We start from the raw sequence: 17761 nt of genomic DNA on the forward strand, positions 1-17761 counted from the left end.
GTTCAAATCATAGACAGTAAGAAGAGTCAGTCTTCTTGTACTTAAGTCGGCATTGTGCCTTTTGTGTTTAATTCCGATGCAATTTCTGGGCTTCATCGTCAATATGAAGGTCCAAGGGATACAGTAAACCTCAAGTGATGCATCGGAACCTATAACTAGTGTCACAGCAATGGTTCAAAACATAGTCAGTAGGAAGAGTCGGTCTTCATGTAATGAAGTCGGCATTGAGCCTTTTGTATATAATTACGATGCAATTTCTGTGTTTCATCGTCAATACGAAGGTCCAAGGGATACAGTAAACCGGAAGTGAAGCATCGGAATCTATAACTAGTGTCACAGGAAAGGTTTAAAACATAGACAGTAGGAAGAGTCAGTCTTCTTGTACTTAAGTCGGCATTGTGCCTTTTGTATTTAATTCCGATGCAATTTCTGTGTTTCGTCGTCATTAAGAGGGTCCTAGGTATACAGTAAACCTGAAGTGCAGCATCGGAATCTGTAACTAGTGTCACAGGAATGGTTCAGATCATAGACAGTAAGAAGGGTCAGTCTTATTGTACTTATGTCGGCATTGTGCCTTTTGTATTTAATTCCGATACAATATCTGTGTTTCATCGTCAACAAGATGCTCAGAGGGATACAGTAAACCTGAAGTGAAGCATCGGAATCTATGGCTAGTGTCACAGGAATGGTTCAAATCATTGTCAGTAAGAAGAGTCAGTCTTCTTGTCCTTAAGTCGGCATTGTGCCTTTTGTATTTAATTAAGATGCAATTTCTGTGTTTCATCGTCAATAAGAAGGTCAGAGGGATACAGTTATCTTGAAGTGAAGCATCGGAATCTATAACTAGTGTCACAGGGATGGTTCAAAACATAGACAGTAAGAAGAGACAGTCTTCTCGTTCTTAAGTCGGCATTGTGCCTTTTGTATTTAATTCCGATGCAATTTCTGTCTTTCATCGTCTATAAGAAGGTCAGAGGGATACAGTTATCTTGAAGTGAAGCATCGGAATCTGTAACTAGTGTCACAGGAATGGTTCAAAACATAGTCAGTAAGAATAGTCAGGCTTCTTATACTTAAGTCATCATTGTGCACTTTCTATTTAATTCTGATGCAATTTCTGTGTTTCATCGTCAATAAGAAGGTCTAAGGGATACAGTAAACCTCGAGCGAAGCACCGGAGTCTATAACTACTGTCACAGGAATGGTACAAATCATAGACAGTAAGAAGAGACAGACTTCGTTTACTTAAGTCAACATTGTGTTTTGTATTTAATTCCGAAGCAATTTCTGTGTTTCATCGTCAATAAGAAGGTCCAAGGGATACAGAAAACTTGGAGTGAAGCATCGGAGTCAATAAGTAGTGTCACAGGACTGGTTCAAAAATAGACTGTAAGAAGAGTCAGTCTTGTTGTACTTAATTCGGCATTGTGCCTTTTGTATTTAATTCCGATGCAATTTCTGTGTTTCATCGTCAATAAGGAGGTCAGAGGGATACAGTAAACCTGAAGTGAAGCATCGGAATCCATAACTAGTGTCACAGAAATGGTTCAAAACATAGTCAGTAAGAAGAGTCAGTTTTCTTGTACTTATGTCGGCATTGTGCCTTTTGTATTTAATTCCGATGCAATTTCTGTGTTTCATCGTCAATAAGAAGGTCCAAGGGATACAGTAAACCTGGAGTGAAGCATCGGAATCTATAACTAGTGTCACAGCGACGGTTCAAATCATAGACAGTAAGATGAGTCAGTAGTCTTGTACTTAAGTCGGCATTGTGCTTTTTGTATTTATTTCCGATGCAATATCTGTGTTTCATCGTCTCTAAGAAGGTCAGAGGGATACAGTAATCCAGAAGTTAAGCATCGGAATCTATAACTAGTGTCACAGAAATTTTTCAAACATTGTCAGTAAGTCTTCTTACTGACTTCATGTAGTTAAGTGCGCATTGCGCCTTTTGTATTGAATTCCAATGCAATATCTGTGTTTCATCGTCAATAAGAAAGTCCAAGGGATACAGTAAATCTGAAGTGAAGCATCGGAATCTATGACTAGTGTCACAGGAATGGTTCAAAACATAGACAGTAGGAAGAGTCAGTCTTCTAGTACTTAAGTCGGCATTGTGCCTTTTCTATTTAATTCTGCTGCAATTTCTGTTTTTCATCCTCAATAAGACGGTCAGAGGGATACAGTAAACCTGAAGTAAAGCATCGGAATCTATAACTAGTGTCACAGGAATGGTTCAAACATAGTCAGTAGGAAGAGTCAGTCTTCTTGTACTTAAGTTGGCATTGTGCCTTTCCTATTTATTTTCGATGCAATTTCTGTATTTCACCGACAATAAGAAGGTCAGAGGGATACAGTAAACCTGAAGTGAAGCATCGGAATCTATAACTAGTGTCACAGGTATGGTTCAAAACATAGTCAGTAAGAAGAGTCAGTCTTCTTGTCCTTAAGTCGGCATTGTGCCTCTTGTATTTAATTCCGATGCAATTGCTGTGTTTCATTGTCAATGAGAAGGTCCAAGGGATACAGTAAACCTGGAGTGAAGCATCGGAATCTATAACTAGTGTCACAGTAATGGTACAAAACATAGACAGTAGGAAGAGTCAGTCTTCTTGTACTTAAGTCGGCATTGTGCCTATTGTATTTAATTCCGATGCAATTTCTGTGTTTCATCGTCAATAAGAAGGTCAGAGGGGTACAGCAAACCTGAAGTGAAGCATCGGAATCGAAAACTAGTGTCACAGGAATAGTTCAAATCAGGGACAGTAGCAAGAACCAGTCTTCTTGTACTTAAGTCGGCATTGTGCCCTTTGTATTTAATTCCGATGCAATATCTGTGTTTCATCGTCAATAAGAATGTCCAAGGTATACAGTAAACCTGGAGTGAAGCATCGGAATCTATAACTAGTGTCACAGGAATGGTTCAAAACATAACCAGTAAGAAGAGGCAGTCATCTTGTACTTAAGTCAACATTGTGCATTTTCTATTTAATTCCGATGCAAATTCTGTGTTTCATCGTCAATAAGAATGTCAAAGGGATACAGTAAACCTGAAGTGAAGCATCGGGATCTATAACTAGTGTCACAGGAATGGTTCAAAACATTGTCAGTAAGAAGAGTCAGTCTTCTTGTACTTAAGTCGGCATTGTGCCTTTTGTATTTAATTCGGATATAATTTCTGTTTTTCATCGTCAATAAGAAGGTCCAAGGAATACAGTAAACCTGAAGTGAAGCATCGGAATCTATAACTAGTGTCACAGGAATGGTTCAAACATAGACAGTACGAAAAGTCAGTCGTCTTGTACTTATGTCGGCATTGTGACTTTTCTATTTAATTCCGATGCAATTTCTGTGTTTCATCGACAATAAGAAGGTCAGGGGGATACAGTAAACCTGAAGTGAAGCATCCGAATCCATAACTAGTGTCACAGGAATGGTTCAAAACATAGTTAGTAAATAGAATCAGTCTTCTTGTACTTCAGTCGGCATTGTGCATTTTGTATTTAATTCCGATGCAATTTCTGTGTTTCATCGTCAATAAGAAGGTCAGAGGGATACAGTAAACCTGAAGTGAAGCATCGGAATCTATAACTAGTGTCACAGGAATGGTTCAAAACATAGTCAGTATGAAGAGTCAGTCTTTATGTACCTAAGCCTGTAATGTGCCTTTTGTGTTTCATTCTGATGCAATTTCTGTGTTTCATCGTCAATAAGAAAGTAAAAGGGATACAGTAAACCTGAAGTGAAGCATCGGAATCTATAACTAGTGTCACAGGAATGGTTCAAACATAGACAGTAGGAAGAGTCAGGCTTCTTGTACTTAAGTCGGCATTGTGCCTTTTGTATTTTATTCTGATGCAATTTGTGTGTTTCATCGTCAATAAGAAGTTCCAAGGGATACAGTAAACCTGGAGTGAAGCATCGGAATCTATAACTAGTGTCACAGGAATGGTTCAAATCACAGACAGTAAGAAGAGTCAGTCTTCTTGTACTTAAGTCGGCATTGTGCCTTTTGTGTTTAATTCCGATGCAATTTCTGGGCTTCATCGTCAATATGAAGGTCCAAGGGATACAGTAAACCTCAAGTGATGCATCGGAACCTATAACTAGTGTCACAGGAATGGTTCAAAACATAGTCAGTAGGAAGAGTCGGTCTTCATGTAATGAAGTCGGCATTGAGCCTTTTGTATATAATTACGATGCAATTTCTGTGTTTCATCGTCAATACGAAGGTCCAAGGGATACAGTAAACCGGAAGTGAAGCATCGGAATCTATAACTAGTGTCACAGGAAAGGTTTAAAACATAGACAGTAGGAAGAGTCTGTCTTCTTGTACTTAAGTCGGCATTGTGCCTTTTGTATTTAATTCCGATGCCATTTCTGTGTTTCTTCGTCATTAAGAGGGTCCTAGGTATACAGTAAACCTGAAGTGCAGCATCGGAATCTGTAACTAGTGTCACAGGAATGGTTCAAATCATAGACAGTAAGAAGAGTCAGTCTTATTGTACTTATGTCGGCATTGTGCCTTTTGTATTTAATTCCGATACAATATCTGTGTTTCATCGTCAACAAGATGCTCAGAGGGATACAGTAAACCTGAAGTGAAGCATCGGAATCTATAGCTAGTGTCACAGGAATGGTTCAAATCATTGTCAGTAAGAAGAGTCAGTCTTCTTGTCCTTAAGTCGGCATTGTGCCTTTTGTATTTAATTAAGATGCAATTTCTGTGTTTCATCGTCAATAAGAAGGTCAGAGGGATACAGTTATCTTGAAGTGAAGCATCGGAATCTATAACTAGTGTCACAGCAATGGTTCAAAACATAGTCAGTAAGAATAGTCAGTGTTCTTATACTTAAGTCATCATTGTGCATTTTCTATTTAATTCTGATGCAATTTCTGTGTTTCATCGTCAATAAGAAGGTCCAAGGGATACAGTAAACCTCGAGCGAAGCATCGGAGTCTATAACTAGTGTCACAGGAATGGTACAAATCATAGACAGTAAGAAGAGACAGACTTCTTTTACTTAAGTCAACATTGTGTTTTGTATTTAATTCCGATGCAATTTCTATGTTTCATCGTCAATAAGAAGGTCCAAGGGGTACAGAAAACTTGGAGTGAAGCATCGGAGTCAATAAGTAGTGTCACAGGACTGGTTCAAAAATAGACAGTAAGAAGAGTCAGTCTTCTTGCACTTAAGTCGGCATTGTGGCTTTTGTATTTTATTCCGATGCAATTTCTGTGTTTCATCGTCAATAAGAAGGTCCAAGGGATACAGTAAACCTCGAGCGAAGCATCGGAGTCTATAACTAGTGTCACAGGAATGGTACAAATCATAGACAGTAAGAAGAGACAGACTTCTTTTACTTAAGTCAACATTGTGTTTTGTATTTAATTCAGATGCAATTTCTGTGTTTCATCGTCAATAAGGAGGTCAGAGGGATACAGTTATCTTGAAGTGAAGCATCGGAATCTATAACTAGTGTCACAGGAATGGTTCAAAACATAGTAAGTAAGAATAGTCAGTGTTCTTATACTTAAGTCATCATTGTGCATTTTCTATTTAATTCTGATGCAATTTCTGTGTTTCATCGTCAATAAGAAGGTCCAAGGGATACAGTAAACCTCGAGCGAACCATCGGAATCTATAACTAGTGTCACAGGAATGGTTCAAATCATAGACAGTAAGAAGAATTAGTCTTCTTGTACTTAAGTCGGCATTGTGCCTTTTGTGTTTAATTCCGATGCAATTTCTGGGTTTCATCGTCAATATGAAGGTCCAAGGGATACAGTAAACCTCAAGTGATGCATCGGAATCTATAACTAGTGTCACAGGAATGGTTCAAAACATAGTCAGTAGGAAGAGTCGGTCATCATGTAATGAAGTCGGCATTGTGCCTTTTGTATTTAATTCCGATGCAATTTCTGTGTTTCATCGTCAATAAGAAGGTCAGAGGGGTACAGTAAACCTGAAGTGAAGCATCGGAATCGAAAACTAGTGTCACAGGAATAGTTCAAATCATGGGCAGTAGGAAGAACCAGTCTTCTTGTACTTAAGTCGGCATTGTGCCCTTTGTATTTAATTCCGATGCAATTTCTGTGTTTCATCGTCATTAAGAAGGTCCAAGGGGTACAGAAAACTAGGAGTGAAGCATCGGAGTCAATAAGTAGTGTCACAGGACTGGTTCAAAAATAGACAGTAAGTAGAGTCAGTCTTCTTGTACTTAATTCGGCATTGTGCCTTTTGTATTTAATTCCGATGCAATTTCTGTGTTTCATCGTCAATAAGGAGGTCAGCCTGATACAGTAAACCTGAAGTGAAGCATCGGAATCCATAACTAGTGTCACAGAAATGGTTCAAAACATAGTCAGTAAGAAGAGTCAGTTTTCTTGTACTTATGTCGGCATTGTGCATTTTGTATTTAATTCCGATGCAATTTCTGTGTTTCATCGTCAATAAGAAGGTCCAAGGGATACAGTAAACCTGGAGTGAAGCATCGGAATCTATAACTAGTGGCACAGCGACGGTTCAAATCATAGACAGTAAGATGAGTCAGTATTCTTGTACTTAAGTCGGCATTGTGCTTTTTGTATTTATTTCCGATGCAATATCTGTGTTTCATCGTCTCTAAGAAGGTCAGAGGGATATAGTAATCCAGAAGTTAAGCATCGGAATCTATAACTAGTGTCACAGAAATTTTTCAAACATAGTCAGTAAGAAGAGTCAGTCTTCATGTAGTTAAGTGGGCATTGTGCCTTTTGTATTGAATTCCGATGCAATTTCTGGGTTTCATCGTCAATATGAAGGTCCAAGGGATACAGTAAACCTCAAGTGATGCATCGGAATCTATAACTAGTGTCACAGGAATAGTTCAAAACATAGTCAGTAGGAAGAGTCGGTCTTCATGTAATGAAGTCGGCATTGTGCCTTTTGTATATAATTCCGATGCAATTTCTGAGTTTCATCGTCAATACGAAGGTCCAAGGGATACAGAAAACCGGAAGTGAAGCATAGGAATCTATAACTAGTGTCACAGGAAAGGTTTAAAAGATGGACAGTAGGAAGAGTCAGTCTTCTTGTACTTAAGTCGTCATAATCCATTTTGTATTTAATTCCGATGCAATTTCTGTGTTTCTTCGTCATTAAGAAGGTCCTAGGTATACAGTAAACCTGAAGTGCAGCATCGGAATCTATAACTAGTGTCACAGGAATGGTTCAAATCATAGACAGTAAGAAGAGTCAGTCTTATTGTACTTATGTCGGCATTGTGCCTTTTGTATTTAATTCCGATACAATATCTGTGTTTCATCGTCAGTAAGATGCTCAGAGGGATACAGTAAACCTGAAGTGAAGCATCGGAATCTATAGCTAGTGTCACAGGAATGTTTCAAATCATTATCAGTAAGAAGAGTCAGTCTTCTTGTCCTTAAGTCGGCATTGTGCCTTTTGTATTACTTTCTGATGCAATTTCTGTGTTTCATCGTCAATAAGAAGGTCCAAGGGATACAGTAAACCTGGAGTGAAGCATCGTAATCTATAACTAGTGTCACAGAAATGGTTCAAAATACAGTCAGTAAGAAGAGTCAGTCTACTTGTACTTAAGATGGCATTGTGCATTTTGTATTGAATTCCGATGCAATTTCTGTGTTTCATCGTCAATACGAACGTCCAAGGGATACAGTAAACCGGAAGTGAAGCATCGGAAACTATAACTAGTGTCACAGGAAAGTTTTAAAACATAGACAGTAGGAAGAGTCAGTCTTCTTGTACTTAAGTCGGCATTGTGCCTTTTGTATTTAATTCCGATGCATTTTCTGTGTTTCTTCGTCATTAAGAGGGTCCTAGGTATACAGTAAACCTGAAGTGCAGCATCGGAATCTGTAACTAGTGTCACAGGAATGGTTCAAATCATAGACAGTAAGAAGTGTCAGTCTTATTGTACTTATGTCGGCATTGTGCCTTTTGTATTTAATTCCGATACAATATCTGTGTTTCATCGTCAATAAGATGCTCAGAGGGATACAGTAAACCTGAAGTGAAGCATCGGAATCTATAGCTAGTGTCACAGGAATGGTTCAAATCATTGTCAGTAAGAAGAGTCAGTCTTCTTGTCCTTAAGTCGGCATTGTGCTTTTTGTATTTAATTAAGATGCAATTTCTGTGTTTCATCGTTAATAAGAAGGTCAGAGGGATACAGTTATCCTGAAGTGAAACATCGGACTCTATAACTAGTGTCACAGGAATGGTTCAAAACATAGTCAGTAAGAATAGTCAGTGTTCTTATACTTAAGTCATCATTGTGCATTTTCTATTTAATTCTGATGCAATTTCTGTGTTTCATCGTCAATAAGAAGTCCAAGGGATACAGTAAACCTCGAGCGAATCATCGGAGTCTATAACTAGTGTCACAGGAATGGTACAAATCATAGACAGTAAGAAGAGACAGACTTCTTTTACTTAAGTCAACATTGTGTTTTGTATTTAATTCCGATGCAATTTCTGTGTTTCATCGTCATTAAGAATGTCCAAGGGATACAGAAAACTTGGAGTGAAGCATCGGAGTCAATAAGTAGTGTCACAGGACTGGTTCAAAGATAGACAGTAAGAAGAGTCAGTCTTCTTGTACTTAATTCGGCATTGTGCCTTTTGTATTTAATTCCGATGCAATTTCTGTGTTTCATCGTCAATAAGGAGGTCAGAGGGATACAGTAAACCTGAAGTGAAGCATCGGAATCCATAACTAGTGTCACAGAAATGGTTCAAAACATAGTCAGTAAGAAGAGTCAGTTTTCTTGTACTTATGTCGGCATTGTAAATTTTGTATTTAATTCCGATGCAATTTCTGTGTTTCATCGTCAATAAGAAGGTCCAAGGGATACTATAAACCTTGAGTGAAGCATCGGAATCTATAACTAGTGGCACAGCGACGGTTCAAATCATAGACAGTAAGATGAGTCAGTATTCTTGTACTTAAGTCGGCATTGTGCTTTTTGTATTTATTTCCGATGCAATATCTGTGATTCATCGTCTCTAAGAAGGTCAGAGGGATACAGTAATCCAGAAGTTAAGCATCGGAATCTACAACTAGTGTCACAGAAATTTTTCAAACATAGTCAGTAAGAAGAGTCAGTCTTCATGTAGTTAAGTGGGCATTGTGCCTTTTGTATTGAATTCCGATGCAATTTCTGGGTTTCATCGTCAATATGAAGGTCCAAGGGATACAGTAAACCGCAAGTGATGCATCGGAATCTATAACTAGTGTCACAGGAATAGTTCAAAACATAGTCAGTAGGAAGAGTCGGTCTTCATGTAATGAAGTCGGCATTGTGCCTTTTGTATATAATTCCGATGCAATTTCTGTGTTTCATCGTCAATACGAAGGTCCAAGGGATACAGTAAACCGGAAGTGAAGCATAGGAATCTATAACTAGTGTCACAGGAAAGGTTTAAAAGATGGACAGTAGGAAGAGTCAGTCTTCTTGTACTGAAGTCGTCATTGTGCATTTTGTATTTAATTCCGATGCAATTTCTGTGTTTCTTCGTCATTAAGAAGGTCCTAGGTATACAGAAAACCTGAAATGCAGCATCGGAATCTATAACTAGTGTCACAGGAATGGTTCAAATCATAGACAGTAAGAAGAGTCAGTCTTATTGTACTTATGTCGGCATTGTGCCTTTTGTATTTAATTCCGATACAATATCTGTGTTTCATCGTCAGTAAGATGCTCAGAGGGATACAGTAAACCTGAAGTGAAGCATCGGAATCTATAGCTAGTGTCACAGGAATGTTTCAAATCATTGTCAGTAAGAAGAGTCAGTCTTCTTGTCCTTAAGTCGGCATTGTGCCTTTTGTATTTAATTCTGATGCAATTTCTGTGTTTCATCGTCAATAAGAAGGTCCAAGGGATACAGTAAACCTGGAGTGAAGCATCGTAATCTATAACTAGTGTCACAGGAATGTTTCAAAACATTGACAGTAAGAAGAGTCAGTCTTCTTGTACTTAATTCTGCATTGTGCCTTTAGTATTGAATTCCGATGCAATTTCTGTGTTACATCGTTAATAAGAAGGTCCAAGGGATACAGTAATCCTGAAGTGAAGCATCGGAATTTATAACTAGTGTCACAGAAATGGTTCAAAATACAGTCAGTAAGAAGAGTCAGTCTACTTGTACTTAAGTTGGCATTGTGCCTTTTGTATTGAATTCCGATGCAATTTCTGTGTTTCATCGTCAATAAGAAGGACCAAGGGATACAGTAAACCTGGAGTGAAGCATCGGAATCTATAACTAGTGTCACAGGGATGGTTCAAAACATAGACAGTAAGAAGAGTCATTCTTCTCGTTCTTAAGTCGGCATTGTGCCTTTTGTATTTAATTCCGATGATATTTCTGTGTTTCATCGTCAATAAGAAGGTCAGAGGGATACAGTTATCCTGAAGTGAAGCATCGGAATCTAGAACTAGTGTCACAGGAATGGTTCAAAACATAGTCAGTAAGAATAGTCAGTCTTCTTGTACTTAAGTCATCATATTGCATTTTCTATTTAATTCTGATGCAATTTCTGTGTTTCATCGTCAATAAGAAGGTCCAAGGGATACTGTAAACCTCGAGTGAAGCATCGGAGTCTATAACTAGTGTCACAGGAATGGTACAAATCATAGACAGAAAGAAGAGACAGACTTCTTTTACTTAAGTCGACATTGTGTTTTGTATTTCATTCCGGTGCAATTTCTGTGTTTCATCGTCAATAAGAAGGTCCAAGGGATACAGTAAACTTAGAGTGAAGCATCGGAGTCAATAAGTGGTGTCACAGGACTGGTTCAAAAATAGACAGTAAGAAGAGTCAGTCTTCTTGTACTTAATTCGGCATTGTGCCTTTTGTATTTAATTCCGATGCAATTTCTGTGTTTCATCGTCAATATGGAGGTCAGAGAAAAACAGTAAACCAGAAGTAAAGCATCGGAATCTATAACAAGTGTCACCGGCATGGCTCAAAACGTAGGCAGTTGGAAGAGTCAGTCTTCTTGTACTTAAGTGGGCATTGTGTCTTTTGTATTTAATTCCGATTCAATTTGTTTGTTTCATCGTCAATACGAAGGCCCAAGGGATACAGTATACCTGAAGAGAAGCATCGGAATCTACAACTAGTGTCACAGGAATGGATCAAAACATAGACAGTAAGAAGAGTCAGTCTTCTTGTACTTAAGTTAGCATTGTGCCTTTTCTATTTAATTCCGATGCAATTTCTGTGTTCATCGTCAATAAGAAGGTCAGAGGGATACAGTAAACCTGATGTGAAGCATCGGAATCTATAACTAGTGTCACAGGAATGGTTGAAACATAGTCAGTAAGAAGAGTCAGTCTTCTTGTACTTAAGTTGGCATTGTGCCTTTCGTATTTAATTCCGATGCAATTTCTGTATTTCACCGGCTATAAGAAGGTCCAAGGGATACAGTAAATTTGAAGTGAAGCATCGGAATCTATAACTAGTGTCACAGGAATGGTTCAAAGCATAGATAGTACGAAAAGTCAGTCGTCTTGTACTTAAGTCGGCATTGTGACTTTTCTATTTAATTCCGATGCAATTTCTGTGTTTCATCGACAATAAGAAGGTCAGGGGGATACAGTAAACCTGAAGTGAAGCATCCGAATCCATAACTAGTGTCACAGGAATGGTTCAAAACATAGTTAGTAAATAGAATCAGTCTTCTTGTACTTCAGCCGGCATTGTGCATTTTGTATTTAATTCCGATGCAAGTTCTGTGTTTCATCGTCAATAAGAAGGTAAGAGGGATACAGTAAACCTGAAGTGAAGCATCGGAATCTGTAAGTAGTGTCACAGGAATGGGTCAAAACATAGTCAGTATGAAGAGTCAGTCTTTATGTACCTCAGTCTGCATTGTGCCTTTTGTGTTTAATTACGATGCAATTTCTGTGTTTCATCGTCAATAAGAAGGTCCAAGGGATACAGTAAACGTGAAGTGAAGCATCGGAATCTATAACTAGTGTCACAGGAATGGTTCAAAGCATAGACAGTAGGAAGAGTCAGTCTTCTTGTACTTAAGTCGGCATTGTGCCTTTTGTATTTTATTCCGATGCAATTTCTGTGTTTCATCGTCAATAAGAAGGTCCAAGGGATACAGTAAACGTGGAGTGAAGCATCGGAATCTATAACTAGTGTCACAGGAATGGTTCAAATCATAGACAGTAAGAAGAGTCAGTCTTCTTGTACTTAAGTCGGCATTGTGCCTTTTGTGTTTAATTCCGATGCAATTTCTGTGTTTCATCGTCAATATGAAGGTCCAAGGGATTCAGTAAACCTCAAGTGATGCATCGGAATCTATAACTAGTGTCACAGGAATGGTTAAAAACATAGTCAGTAGGAAGAGTCGGTCTTCATGTAATGAAGGCGGCATTGTGCCTTTTGTATATAATTCCGATGCAATTTCTGTGTTTCATCGTCAATACGAAGGTCCAAGGGATACAGTAAACCGGAAGTGAAGCATCGGAATCTATAACTATTGTCACAGGAAAGGTTTAAAACATAGGCAGTAGGAAGAGTCAGTCTTCTTGTACTTAAGTCGGCATTGTGCCTTTTGTATTTAATTCCGATGCAATTTCTGTGTTTCTTCGTCATTAAGAAGGTCCTAGGTATACAGTAAACCTGAAGTGCAGCATCGGAATCTATAACTAGTGTCACAGGAATGGTTCAAATCATAGACAGTAAGAAGAGTCAGTCTTATTGTACTTATGTCGGCATTGTGCCTTTTGTATTTAATTCCGATACAATATCTGTGTTTCATCGTCAGTAAGATGCTCAGAGGGATACAGTAAACCTGAAGTGAAGCATCGGAATCTATAGCTAGTGTCACAGGAATGTTTCAAAAGCATTGACAGTAAGAAGAGTCAGTCTTATGTACTTATGTCGGCATTGTGCCTTTTGTATTGAATTCCGATGCAATTTCTGTGTTTCATCGTCAATAAGAAGGTCCAAGGGATACAGTAAACTTAGAGTGAAGCATCGGAGTCAATAAGTGGTGTCACAGGACTGGTTCAAAAATAGACAGTAAGAAGAGTCAGTCTTCTTGTACTTAATTCGGCATTGTGCCTTTTGTATTTAATTCCGATGCAATTTCTGTGTTTCATCGTCAATATGGAGGTCAGAGGGATACAGTAAACCTGAAGTGAAGCATTGGAATCCATAATTAGTGTCACAGAAATGGTTCAAAACATTGTCAGTAAGAAGAGTCAGTTTTCTTGTACTTATGTCGGCATTGTGCCTTTTGTATTTAATTCCGATGCAATTTCTGTGTTTCATCGTCAATCAGAAGGTCCAAGGGATACAGTAAACCTGGAGTGAAGCATCGGAACCTATAACTAGTGTCACAGGGACAGTTCAAAACATAGACAATAAGATGAGTCAGTATTCTGGTACTTAAGTCGGCATTGTGCTTTTTGTATTTATTTCCGATGCAATATCTGTGTTTCATCGTCTCCAAAAAGGTCAGAGGGATACAGTTATCCAGAAGTTAAGCATCGGAATCAATAACTAGTGCCACAGAAATTTTTCAAACCTTAGTCATTTGGAAGAGTCAGTCTTCATGTAGTTAAGTCGGCATTGTGCCTTTTGTATTGAATTCCGATGCAATTTCTGTGTTTCATCGTCAATAAGAAGGTCCAAGAGATACAGTAAATCTGAAATGAAGCATCGGAATCTGTGACTAGTGACACAGGAATGGTTCAAACCATAGGCAGTAGGAAGAGTCAGTCTTCTAGTACTAAAGTCGGCATTGTGCCTTTTCTATTTAATTCCGCTGCAACTTCTGTTTTTCATCGTCAATAAGACGGTCAGAGGGATACAGTAAACCTGAAGTAAAGCATCGGAATCTATAACAAGTGTCACCGGCATGGCTCAAAACGTAGACAGTTGGAAGAGTCAGTCTTCTTGTACTTAAGTGGGCATTGTGTCTTTTGTATTTAATTCCGATTCAATTTCTTTGTTTCATCGTCAATAAGAAGGCCCAAGGGATACAGTATACCTGAAGAGAAGCATCGGAATCGACAAATAGTGTCACAGGAATGGATCAAAACATAGACAGTAAGAAGAGTCAGTCTTCTTGTACTTAAGTCAGCATTGTGCCTTTTCTACTTAATTCCGATGCAATTTCTGTGTTCATCGTCAATAAGAAGGTCAGAGGGATACAGTAAACCTGAAGTGAAGCATCGGAATCTATAACTAGTGTCACAGGAATGGTTCAAACATAGTCAGTAAGAAGAGTCAGTCTTCTTGTACTTAAGTTGGCATTGTGCCTTTCGTATTTAATTCCGATCCAATTTCTGTATTTCACCGGCTATAAGAAGGTCCAAGGGATACAGTAAACCTGAAGTGAAGCATCGGAATCCATAACTAGTGTCACAGGAATGGTTCAAAACATAGACAGTACGAAAAGTCAGTCGTCTTGTACTGAAGTCGGCATTGTGACTTTTCTATTTAATTCCGAAGCAATTTCTGTGTTTCATCAACAATAAGAAGGTCAGGGGGATACAGTAAACCTGAAGTGAAGCATCCGAATCCATAACTAGTGTCACAGGAATGGTTCAAAACATAGTTAGTAAATAGAATCAGTATTCTTGTACTTCAGCCGGCATTGTGTCTTTTGTATTTAATTCCGATGCAATTTCTGTGTTTCATCGTCAATAAGAAGGTAAGAGGGATACAGTAAACCTGAAGTGAAGCATCGGAATCTATAAGTAGTGTCACAGGAATAGGTCAAAACATAGTCAGTATGAAGAGTCAGTCTTTATGTACCTAAGTCTGCATTGTGCCTTTTGTGTTTAATTCCGATGCAATTTCTGTGTTTCATCGTCAATAAGAAGGTCCAAGGGATACAGTAAACGTGGAGTGAAGCATCGGAATCTATAACTAGTGTCACAGGAATGGTTCAAATCATAGACAGTACGAAGAGTCAGTCTTCTTGTACTTAAGTCGGCATTGTGACTTTTGTGTTTAATTCCGATGCAATTTCTGGGTTTCATCGTCAATATGAAGGTCCAAGGGATACAGTAAACCTCAAGTGATGCATCGGAATCTATAAGTAGTGTCACAGGAATGGTTCAAATCATAGTCAGTAGGAAGAGTCGGTCTTCATGTAATGAAGTCGGCATTGTGCCTTTTGTATATAATTCCGATGCAATTTCTGTGTTTCATCGTCAATACGAAGGTCCAAGGGATACAGTAAACCGGAAGTGAAGCATCGGAATCTATAACTAGTGTCACAGGAAAGGTTTAAAACATAGACAGTAGGAAGAGTCAGTCTTCTTGTACTTAAGTCGGCATTGTGCCTTTTGTATTTAATTCCGATGCAATTTCTGTGTTTCTTCGTCATTAAGAAGGTCCTAGGGATACAGTAAACCTGAAGTGCAGCATCGGAATCTATAACTAGTGTCACAGGAATGGTTCAAATCACAGACAGTAAGTAGAGTCACTCTTATTGTACTTATGTCGGCATTGTGCCTTTTGTATTTAATTCCGATACAATATCTGTGTTTTATCGTCAGTAAGATGCTCAGAGGGATACAGTAAACCTGAAGTGAAGCATCGGAATCTATAGCTAGTGTCACAGGAATGTTTCAAATCATTGTCAGTAAGAAGAGTCAGTCTTCCTGTCCTTAAGTCGGCATTGTGCCTTTTGTATTTAATTCCGATGCAATTTCTGTGTTTCATCGTCAATAAGAAGGTCCAAGGGATACAGTAAACCTGGAGTGAAGCATCGTAATCTATAACTAGTGTCACAGGAATGTTTCAAAACATTGACAGTAAGAAGAGTCAGTCTTCTTGTACTTAATTCTGCATTGTGCCTTTAGTATTTAATGCCGATGCAATTTCTGTGTTACATCGTTAATAAGAAGGTCCAAGGGATACAGTAAACCTTGAGTGAAGCATCGGAATCTATAACTAGTGTCACTGGGTTGGTTCAAAACATAGACAGTAGGAAGATTCAGTCTTCTCGTTCTTAAGTCGGCATTGTGCCTTTTGTATTTAATTCCGATGATATTTCTGTGTTTCATCGTCAATAAGAAGGTCAGAGGGATGCAGGTATCCTGAAGTGAAGCATCCGAATCTATAACTAGTGTCACAGGTATGGTTCAAAACATAGTCAGTAAGAATAGTCAGTCTTCTTGTACTTAAGTCATCATTGTGCATTTTCTATTTAATTCTGATGCAATTTCTGTGTTTCATCGTCAATAAGAAGGTCCAAGGGATACAGTAAACCTCGATTGAAGCATCGGAGTCTATAACTAGTGTCACAGGAATGGTACAAATCATAGACAGAAAGAAGAGACAGACTTCTTTTACTTAAGTCGACATTGTGTTTTGTATTTAATTCCGATGCAATTTCTGTGTTTCATCGTCAATAAGAAGGTCCAAGGGATACAGTAAACTTAGAGTGAAGCATCGGAGTCAATAAGTGGTGTCACAGGACTGGTTCAAAGTAGACAGTAAGAAGAGTCAGTCTTCTTGTACTTAATTCGTCATTGTGCCTTTTGTATTTAATTCCGATGCAATTTCTGTGTTTCATCGTCAATATGGAGGTCAGAGGGATACAGTTAACCTGAAGTGAAGCATCGGAATCCATAACTAGTGTCACCGAAATGGTTCAAAACATTGTCAGTAAGAAGAGTCAGTTTTCTTGTACTTATGTCGGCATTGTGCCTTTTGTATTTAATTCCAATGCAATTTCTGTGTTTCATCGTCAATAAGAAGGTCCAAGGGATACAGTAAACCTGGAGTGAAGCATCGGAATCTATAACTAGTGTCACAGGGACAGTTCAAAACATAGACAATAAGATGAGTCAGTTTTCTTGTACTTAAGTCGGCATTGTGCTTTTTGTATATATTTCCGATGCAATGTCTGTGTTTCATCGTCTCTAAAAAGGTCAGAGGGATACAGTAATCCAGAAGTTAAGCATCGGAATCCATAACTAGTGTCACAGAAATTTTTCAAACCATAGTCAGTTGGAAGAGTCAGTCTTCATGTAATTAAGTCGGCATTGTGCCTTTTGTATTGAATTCCGATGCAATTTCTGTGTTTCATCGTCAATGAGAAGGTCCAAGGGATACAGTAAATCTGAAATGAAGCATCGGAATCTGTGACTAGTGACACAGGAATGGTTCAAAACATAGGAAGTAGGAAGAGTCAGTCTTGTAGTACTTAAGTCGGCATTGTGCCTTTTCTATTTAATTCCGCTGCAATTTCTGTTTTTCATCGTCAATAAGACGGTCAGAGGGATATAGTAAACCTGAAGTAAAGCATCGGAATCTATAACAAGTGTCACCGGCATGGCTCAAAACGTAGACAGCTGGAAGAGTCAGTCTTCTTGTACTTAACTGGGCATTGTGTCTTTTGTATTTAATTCCGATTCAATTTCTTTGTTTGATCGTCAATAAGAAGGTCCAAGGGATACAGTATACCTGAAGAGAAGCATCGGAATCTACAACTAGTGTCACAGGAATGGATCAAAACTTAGACAGTAAGAAGAGTCAGTCTTCTTGTACTTAAGTCAGCATTGTGCCTTTTCTATTTAATTCCGATGCAATTTCTGTGTTCATCGTCAATAAGAAGGTCAGAGGGATACAGTAAACCTGATGTGAAGCATCGGAATCTATAACTAGTGTCACAGGAATGGTTGAAACATAGTCAGTAAGAAGAGTCAGTCTTCTTGTACTTAAGTTGGCATTGTGCCTTTCGTATTTAATTCCG

The sequence above is a fragment of the Schistocerca piceifrons genome, chromosome X (genome assembly GCF_021461385.2).
Source record: "Schistocerca piceifrons isolate TAMUIC-IGC-003096 chromosome X, iqSchPice1.1, whole genome shotgun sequence".
Taxonomy (NCBI): Eukaryota; Metazoa; Arthropoda; class Insecta; order Orthoptera; family Acrididae; genus Schistocerca; species Schistocerca piceifrons.